Source organism: Panicum virgatum, chromosome 8N (assembly GCF_016808335.1).
Source record: "Panicum virgatum strain AP13 chromosome 8N, P.virgatum_v5, whole genome shotgun sequence".
Taxonomy (NCBI): Eukaryota; Viridiplantae; Streptophyta; class Magnoliopsida; order Poales; family Poaceae; genus Panicum; species Panicum virgatum.
Window position 1 is genome coordinate 32,116,670 of NC_053152.1, and position 10,739 is coordinate 32,127,408.

Sequence of the window (10,739 nt, forward strand, 5' to 3'; positions counted from 1 at the left end):
TTGTGCTTGAATCGGTACTCTAATATTTTCTGTGATTTTGTGTCGGGCCAAAGTGTGCTTGTAACCTGCATATTAGCTTGAAAACACAACTTGCATATTCTAAAAGGTAAAGTGTGATTTAGGAACTTTATTGGATAAGAATGCGTGTAAGAAATGCAAACTCTCAAGATTTTCTGATAAAGTTGACACCTGAAAATGGTCGTTAGTGAGCGTCAACAGTGAAGTGCTACATCAGTGAATTATGTGCGCTTACAGAATACCTATTCAGATTGAGCATAAGAGACACCAATAGATAGTAGATTTTTTTATAATGAATTATTCAAAGGAGTATAATAGAATTTTTTTAAATTATGAATGGATTATTTTGACACTCTAGTGATGTGATGTATTTATTCAGGCTCGCAATGAAACCATCTAGAAGCTAAAAAAATCTTTAGGAGATATAGAGATTTATTTCAATTAATTTGAACTGATATGGTTAGTTTGGTGGTTATGCAATGCTTTTTTATACATGTATACTTGTTACCACCAAGTGTGAACTGTAAACGAATTAGTGTTGCTATTGAGGCATTAGTCACATCGTGCCTGCAATGTCGCAACTCTTTCTAGACCCTTCATTATGTAGATAGGGTAAGGCCAAGAGCGACGAAGAATAAGAGCTTAGGCAGAGCTGCGACATTGCACGGCACACAATGATGACTAATGCCTCAATAGCAACTATAATTTATTTACATTTCAGACTTGGTGGTATACACTTTAATTGTAATTATCAAAGTAATTAACGATGTATATTTTTCAAGGTAATTGTAAGAGTATATTTTCTTGTTAATGAGGATCTAATGAGCTTTAAGTAATATTTACTTTTTAGCAATGCCTTTGCAACATGATGCCTTCGAGCGACGTGCGTCCGCTCGGGCGGCAGTATGCAATCAATTGAAGCGCACTGGACATTCCCTTGAGTTCCTTCCTGAAGAGCGTGTTGGTGCTGTGAGCGGTCGTATTCGTCGTTGGATTAAGAAAGTGTTTTACTACTTCACAATGTCAAAAGCAGATCGCAAATTTCAGCATGAGTTTAATGTTGAATTGTACGGACGGATGATGATCACAAGTTGATGGCTCGATATAATGCTAGACGTGAAGAGTCGGGGTTGGCAGAATTTGACCGTAGCGTGTCGACATGATATGGTCTAAAATATGAAGGAGTTATGTCCATGAATCACCCCACCCCCATGATGAATAGCGATGAAAACTAGTGGGATGCGGAGCATATCAAAGAAGAATATGATGCCCCTGAATGAAATTTTTCCCCCTGCCAATTCAATCTCCTGGAATTTTTTTAGGAGTCACTCTTGATGATTTAACATCATTTGACCGATTAGCATGTTTAGCCAAAAATTCATTGAAACTGAACTTCAGCTTCTTTCCCTTGTGCTTACAACGGTCTTGACCCCATTGGTCTTAGGACACTTTGATTTTAGTTTTTCTAGGCATCCTTGGTTAGAACCGGTTTGATCAACCGGTCTGACCTATTTGGTACTGGTCTGACTGGTTGGCCCAACTGGTCTTTCCTGTTTCTCCAAGACAGCAGGGGTAACTGATTGTTGTGTTAGAAATTTAGGCAATTTCGGGCACAATTTAATTCCAGAATTAAATGTATAAACTAGCAATATTTCTATGACTTTAAGGAGTAAAATAAAACATGTGAACATGTTTATACTTATCACACAGATAAGCATAAACAATATAAATAACCAAAGTTTCAGGGAGTACCCTGAAGCGGGGCCGTTGCCGGAGGCATTGGCTGCGCTGTTACCAACTGGAGTAGACATCTACTCGGTTGGCCTCAGTCGAAGTAGTCGAACTAAATCGGTGCAGGAAGAAGTTCGCAGTGCAGTCCCGCGAACGGTCACCAAGATGTAGTCGACGTAGTCGTTCGGCCACCAGAATGTAGTCGACGTAGTCGTTCGGCTCGTCCACCAGGAAGTAGTCGTTCAATCGGGCAAAGCCTTTGTATTTTTGAGCAGTCACGCTAAAGTGTTACCCAAAAACCTGATTGCCCGCCTATCCCGTGCAGGATCTCAAGGCGAGCAAGGTTTCGGAGGCCTGCTCACGCTAATTCTGTGCGCGCAGAAATTAGCGTTGGGGAACTCATTTGTTGCAACTAGAGAGGGAGAAGAGAGGAGCCGAGTTGCCTCAGTGCTCTGGTGCAGAATGGATGAGGGGAATGGCACTTCTTATATAGTGACTCAGGTGCTCAGGATCGTTGAACCTGGACACCATCAGAGTCATTTAGGTGATGCGGTTATGGCCATTAATTATAGATTTAATTGCACATTTAATCGCATGATTAATTGCTGTCAACGGCAAAATAGCCATCACATCGCACCGCACCGCACCGCACCGCACCGGCACCTGCACGTCACGTCTGGCCGCGCACGCGCATGCGCACGCGCACCGCACCGCCCGTCCGACCAGCCGGCCGCGCCGCGCCGCGCCTCGTCTCGGCCTCGGCCATGGCCACGGCCCGGCCCGGCCCGGCTCGGCAAGGCGAGCGAGCGCGCGCGCGCGTGTGGTTCACCATCCTCCTCTTACCGGCTTCACAAGTGGTGTACACGAAGTCCACCTTTTAAGTCGGTTGAGATCCTCCTCAATTCCCGGTACGAAATTAAGCATTGATTCCCTAGCATTAATAGTGGGCTTTAAATTCTTTTAATGCTTTAGAAGTAATGGGCCAAGCCCATTACTCCAACAATCCCCACCAAGAAATTCAAGCCACACTAGAAATACCCTCATTCCCTCATTGATATACCAGTATTCGACAGAGACTGTTAAGTTGAACTTCCATCTAGGACAAAGGCTACACTTATTCACAACTGTGCAATGGACTATGCCTTGAATTGCCAGTTTTGTGCAAACAAGTTTGACCAGAGCCCTACACTGGTACTAGGCTGCAAAAGCATCCCCGCGGTTTGGAGCTTATAAGTCATACTCCAGGCCCTTCATGAGTTTCTAGAGAATACCCAATTCTCATAGACCATGACCAGTGGTCAAACTCATATAGGTGTGTTCCTTTCAGATGTTCTGTAGGACAACATCTTTGTTTCAAGAAAACAACTCATTTGTTTAAAAGAAACCACCTGGCACACATTAAGGTATAGACCAACCTGCCATACAGATTAGAAGAGAAATGCACCTTATACACGGAATGAGCCCTTTTCACAAAGGTTCTCTTCTCACAGTCAGACTTTAGTTTGTTTCACCATCCTAATTCACGGGATCTCCGATCACATAGGACAGGTTTCCACTATAGAATGACTCACGTGGGTCTCAAGCCCAATTCCATAGATGCATTGTCTATCACATTTCGTGAAAGACCCTTTGTAAACTGATCTGCCAGATTCTTAGCCGTCTGAACATAGTCCAGGGCTATAACTCCGGAGTTTCTCAATTTTCTGACAGATTTCAACCGCCTTTTCACATGTCTAGATGACTTCATGTTATCCTTTGAACTATTCACCTTGACAATTACCGTTTGATTGTCACAGTTCATTAGGATTGCCGGTAATGGTTTTTCAACTATCGGCAAGTCCATAAGGAGCTCACGAAGCCACTCAGCCTCAACAGTGGCGATATCTAATGCTGTGAGTTCTGCTTCCATAGTTGACCTCGTTAAGATGGTCTGCTTGCAAGACTTCCAGGAAACAGCTCCACCACCAAGTGTAAACACATATCCACTTGTGGCCTTTATCTCATCAGCATCAGAAATCCAATTTGAATCACTATACCCTTCTAGTACCCTTGGGTACCCGGTGTAGTGAATGACATAGTTCATTATCCCCTTCAGATAGCGCATTACTCTTTCAAGAGCCTTCCAATGATCATCTCCCGGGTTTGAAACAAACCGGCTCAGTTTGCTTACAGCAAACGAGATGTCAGGTCTTGTAGCGCTCGCTAAATACATTAATGAACCAATGATCTGAGAATATCTCAGCTGATCTCGCATTATCCTTTTGTTCTTTCTAAGAATTAAACTGGCATCATATGGTGTTGAGACAGGTTTATAGTCGCTATAACCAAAGCGACTTAACACCTTCTCCACATAGTGAGACTGTGTAAGAATCACCCCACCATTGATCTCTTTTACCAGTTTTATATTAAGGATAACATCAGCTTCTCCCAGATCCTTCATCTCAAAATTTTGAGATAAAAACTCTTTGACTTCCTTAATCACATTAAGGCTAGTGCCAAAGATCAGTATGTCATCCACATACAAGCACAAAATCACTCCTTCAGCCCCACCATAGCGATAGTACACACATCTGTCAGCTTCGTTCATAACAAAGATGGCAGAGGTCAAAGTTCTATCAAACTTTTCATGCCACTGCTTAGGCGCTTGCTTGAGACCATATAAAGATTTTAACAACTTACAAACCATTCCTTCTTGACCCTTTGATACAAACCCATCTGGCTGATCCATATAGATCTCCTCTTCTAACTCTCCATTGAGGAAAGCCGTCTTAACGTCCATCTGATGAACGAGAAGACCATAAGAGGCTGCCAGGGAAAGTAACACTCGAATTGTGGTCAATCGGACAACTGGTGAATAAGTGTCAAAGAAATCTTCTCCTTCTTTTTGGGTATAACCCTTGGCCACAAGCCTAGCCTTGTACTTTTCAATAGTACCATCTGGCCTAAGCTTTTTCTTGAACACCCACTTGCATCCAACCGGTTTACATCCATAAGGACGTTCAACGACCTCCCAGGTTCCATTAGACATAATAGAATCCATCTCACTCCTTACTGCTTCCTTCCAATAGAAAGCATCAGGAGATGAATATGCCTCTTCAATGGTTCTGGGTGTATCATCTATGAGGTATACAATGAAATCATCACCAAAAGACTTTACAGTCCTTTGTCTCTTGCTCTTTCTCGGAGCATCATTGTTATCCTCCTCAGGATTTTCTACAAGTGTATGTTCATTGTGTTCTATCGGCTCAGCAGAGCCATCATCCTCGATGAACTCTTGCCTAGATGAACTTGTTTCATCTCTCATGGGAAAAATGTTTTCAAAAAATGTAGCATCTCTGGACTCCATTATAGTACCAACATGCATGTCAAGTACTCCAGATTTCACTATTAAAAATCTATATCCAACGCTGTGAATAGCATAACCTAGAAAGATACAATCCACAGTTTTAGGTCCAAGCTTACGTTTCTTGGTTATTGGCACACTCACTTTTGCCAAACAACCCCATGTACGTAAGTATGACAGTGTTGGCCTTTTCTTCTCCCATTCCTCGAATGGAGTTATCTCTTTATTCTTTGTAGGAACACGGTTTAGGACATGACATGCAGTCAATATAGCCTCACCCCACCATTCCTTGGAAAGTCCCGCTGTATCTAACATGGCGTTAACCAAATCCGTTAGAGTGCGGTTCTTTCTTTCGGCAACCCCATTTGACTGAGGCGAATAGGGAGGCGTCCTTTCATGAATAATACCATGTTCCTCGCAGAATAAAGTAAATAAATTTGAGAAATACTCGCCACCACGATCTGACCTAACTCTTTTGATCTTTCTCTCAAGTTGGTTTTCTACTTCAGCTTTATAGATTTTAAAGTAGTGTAAAGCTTCATCTTTTGACTTCAACAAATAGATGTAACAAAATCTAGTACTATCATCAATCAAAGTCATGAAATATTTTTTACCACCTTTTGTCAACACTCCATTCATTTCGCACAAATTGAAATGAATTAATTCTAAGGGTGCCAAGCTCCTTGCCTCCGCGGTCTTATGAGGCTTACGAGTTTGTTTTGATTCAACACATACATGACACTTAGAATTTTTGACAAAAGTGAACTTTGGAATTAAGTTCAAATTAGCTAAGCGCATCATACAACCAAAATTAACGTGACAAAGCCTCGAATGCCAAACATTTGTTTCATCAACGTTAATAACATTGTATGCAATTTTATTACAAACATCTGACAAAGAAAGACGGAACAAGCCTCCGCTTTCATAACCTTTTCCAACAAAAGTACCAAACTTAGACAAGATACATTTATTGGACTCAAAGACTAATTTGAAACCATCTCTACACAGTAGAGAGCCGCTGACTAAATTCTTCTTGATGGTGGGGACATGCTGCACGTTCTTCAGCTGCACGGTCTTCCCCGAAGTAAACTTCAGATTTACCGTACCAACACCAAGAACATGCGCATGTGATCCGTTCCCCATCAGCAAGGAGGAAGTCCCGCCAGTCTGGTAAGAAGAGAACAAAGAAGCATCAGCACAAACATGAATATTAGCACCAGTGTCAACCCACCACTCGGGTGAACCAAAGACTGAAAGAACAGTAGGTAATAAATTACCGTACCCCGAAGTTTCTCCAGGCTCGCTAATAACCATATTGGCGGAGTCGTTGCCTTTGTGGTTCGGACACTTTGCAGCAAAGTGATCCGTACTAGCGCACACATAGCAAGCTCCCGTCTTCTTCTTCTTAAAAGTGGTTGTCTTCTTAGTTTTTGGTTGGTTCTGCGGTGGCTTTTTCTTGTTCTTGTGGGAGTTGTTCTTCTGAACAAGATTGGCACTTGAAGCACCAACAACTCCTTTCCCACGTATGTCCTTTGCTCTCGCCTTCTCCTCAACATCAAGAGTCCCTATGAGTCCATCTATTGTGAACTCCTGTCTCTTGTGTTTTAGAGAAGTAGCAAAGTCCCTCCAAGAAGGTGGCACCTTAGAGATTATACCTCCGGCCACAAACTTATTGGGTAACACACATGGGGACTCTTTGCTGCAATTTTTGAGATCTTTTGCCAGAGTATGTATTTCATGAGCCTGTTCCACTACAGAACGGTCTTCGACCATCCTGTACTCAAGGAACTGCTCCATGATATACAACTCACTCCCGGCGTCAGATACTCCATATTGAGCCTCAAGAGCATCCCACAGTGCTTTGCCAGTTGGCAGCCGGATATAAGAATCCACCAGGTTATCACCGAGAACACTAATGATCAAGCCTCGAAAGAGGATATCAGCCTCATCGAACGCACTCCCTTCCTCTGGAGAGAATTGTTCAGGCTTACCCTCTTTCACATGGATCACTCTCGATAGTGTTAACCACAGTATAAGCCGCTCTTGCTAACATTTGTAATTTGAACCATCAAAAGGTGGTGGTTTGATTGATGCAGCAAAGCTAGATACTGAAAGCCTATTAACACAATCAGGTTTTTGGATTGTTAGAAATTTAGGCAATTTCGGGCACAATTTAATTCCAAAATTAAATGTATAAACTAGCAATATTTCTATGACTTTAAGGAGTAAAATAAAACATGTGAACATGTTTATACTTATCACACAGATAAGCATAAACAATATAAATAACCAAAGTTTCAGGGAGTACCCTGAAGCGGGGCCGTTGCCGGAGGCATTGGCTGCGCTGTTACCAACTGGAGTAGACATCTACTCGGTTGGCCTCAGTCGAAGTAGTCGAACTAAATCGGTGCAGGAAGAAGTTCGCAGTGCAGTCCCGCGAACGGTCACCAAGATGTAGTCGACGTAGTCGTTCGGCCACCAGAATGTAGTCGACGTAGTCGTTCGGCTCGTCCACCAGGAAGTAGTCGTTCAATCGGGCAAAGCCTTTGTATTTTTGAGCAGTCACGCTAAAGCGTTACCCAAAAACCTGATTGCCCGCCTATCCCGTGCAGGATCTCAAGGCGAGCAAGGTTTCGGAGGCCTGCTCACGCTAATTCTGTGCGCGCAGAAATTAGCGTTGGGGAACTCAGTTGTTGCAACTAGAGAGGTAGAAGAGAGGAGCCGAGTTGCCTCAGTGCTCTGGTGCAGAATGGATGAGGGGAATGGCACTTCTTATATAGTGACTCAGGTGCTCAGGATCGTTGAACCTGGACACCATCAGAGTCATTTAGGTGATGCGGTTATGGCCATTAATTACAGATTTAATTGCACGTTTAATCGCACGATTAATTGCTGTCAACGGCAAAATAGCCATCACACCGCACCGCACCGGCACCTGCACGTCACGTCCGGCCGCGCACGCGCACCGCACCGCCCGTCCGGCCGGCCGGCCGGCCGCGCCGCGCCGCGCCTCGTCTCGTCTCGGCCTCGGCCACGGCCACGGCCCGGCCCGGCCCGGCTCGGCGAGGCGAGCGAGCGCGCGCGCGCGTGTGGTTCACCATCCTCCTCTTACCGGCTTCACAAGTGGTGTACACGAAGTCCACCTTTTAAGTCGGTTGAGATCCTCCTCAATTCCCGGTACGGAAGTAAGCATTGATTCCCTAGCATTAATAGTGGGCTTTAAATTCTTTTAATGCTTTAGAAGTAATGGGCCAAGCCCATTACTCCAACATGTTGTTCCGATTGGGAAAAACTTGCTTGCCCCTAGTACCTCTTGAAGAATTACTAAGCTCATCATCCTCACAAATATCATCGCTTTGTAACTCATGGATGATGCCCTCATCATCACTCAAGGAGTTAGAATTCTCCTTTTCACCAATATTTTCATTGTTACATGAACTGGCCCATGTTGGCCAATTTTGTAAAGACCAATTGATTTCAATTGGTCACTCTCTTGTGCATGAGAAAATTTCAATCATCCGGAGTTAATGGCCGATTATATAATTTGGCGAAACATATTGCACTTCTGAGTACTATGATCAAATGAATTATGCCACTTACAATACTCTTGCTCTTTTGCATCAAGAGATGACAGTAAGACTTTGTGATCAAAAGGTTCAACAAAATTCTTCTCCAGCAAATATATCAAATAAATCATCATACAAAGTCAAATCGAAAGTATATTTTATTTTCTCTAACTGATGCTTTTGTGGAGAAGGTTTTAAGGCCGAGCAAACGAATGGTTCAGATTTCTCATTGATCAATTCGGCTATACCTTTGCTTGTGTTTTGCATACCTGATACTTTGGAATTGATCACTATATTAGCATCGACCTTTATGTTGTCTCTCAGCTTTGGCTTTTTACTCTTAAATTCAGAATAGCCACAAGTAAAACAATTAGAGAGAAGCTTCGACAACGATGATGGAGAAATTTTAAATGCCAAACTATTTCTATTATCAGCCTTTCTAATTTTCACAATGCATTGACCGATATTATCTAAAATTATTTCATTGCTAACAATGTAATTACCCCCCCCCCTCAATTGATATCCTGGGATTAATTGTAATTATATCACAAGTAGATGTATCGACTGAAAAAATAGGATCTGATTAGGAATTGAGTAAATTACATGCAAAGCGTACCTTGTCAAATATATTAGAGAGGCAAGGAACTTTGATGTGGATGATATCATACTTCTCCTTTTGACGGCATAATGCAATAGCACTCTATGTAAACCGGTCAGACCGGATTATGGAACCGATCAAACAGGTTCTTTCAGATTTCTTGGAAGTCACCAAGGAATTGGCCCTTGCATTTACTTCCTTGTTCTTGATATGAGGAAGATGTTCATGCATGTACTGTTCCATATTACTCTTTATGTATTCCACAAACTCTCGGCGAAACTCCTCAGAAAGATCCTTCACTTCAACCTTTTCACCAAGAACATATGATTTTTTGGGTTCAAGAACCGAATATCCAGATTCTGCAATTTCTACACTATTTTGTGCATGTGGAAGTAAATGCATGCCTGCTGAAATTTCGTTAATGCAGCTATAGTTACTAGAAACATTTGGAGCCAAATCATGATTATTAGCATTTGCATATGGAGCTGAAATTACAGATGCAACCTCCACTCTATTAACATGTTGTGTAGCATATAATGGTTGAGAATAATTGGCCGGATATCTAAAATCAGCTTGGCAATTTTCTTATTCATCGGCAAGCTCTGAGATGGAGTCAAATACTGTGAATTTGTTGCCGATGAAAAAACATGTGGAATACCTTGCTGAATAGTATAAAAATTATTAGCACTTGGTGCCTCATAAAGATTAGCCGAACTCATGTTAGTTTGGCCTTGATAATTGTACATTCATTGGCACGTGAATTTATTCCGCTGTCAATGTATAAATCGGTGTCTGTTGTGTGTTGCTAGTAGCATGAAAACTCAAAGTATACATATTATCTGACATAGGTTGTTGCATGTAATTTTCAGAATTATAACTAGTATAACTAAAACCATCTGAAAAATTACTAGCCAATGCAATATGTATACCACTATTATGACTAGCAACATCAAAATGAGGGGTCAAGGCACTTGCAAAATAATTATTAGGAACATGTGTTGTATTTTCAAGTTGTACCTCAGGCGTGGTGTAGTAATATTGAAATGGAAAATAAGAATATCCCGCCATGTATACTTCTTAGTAGGTCTTGATGCTTCTAGTCTCGTGATCAATAAATCTAGATATCCTTGATAATCCAAGCAATCAATTACCAATAGTTTGCTTCTCTTTTGAACTTCGATGGGCAGCTGCAAGCAAAGTAGAATGCAATCGGCTTGAGCAGTCTAATGTAATACCACAAGTGTAGATGCAATCGGTCTAAAACCACATGCAATATTGATGGAGAATCAAGATAATTTAAGGATTAGGAAAAAGGGTAGGGTTCGATTGATCGGTTTGAGCAACCAGATCTTTCTTTCCTAGTGGAGTTGCCAAAATGTGTGGACGCAAATTTTGGTCAACACATGAGAGCATTCGAGCGTGTGACTTGCAAATGGGCCGAAAGGCAGCGTGGCCACGTCGGCCTGTCAGACTGGTTGAGCAA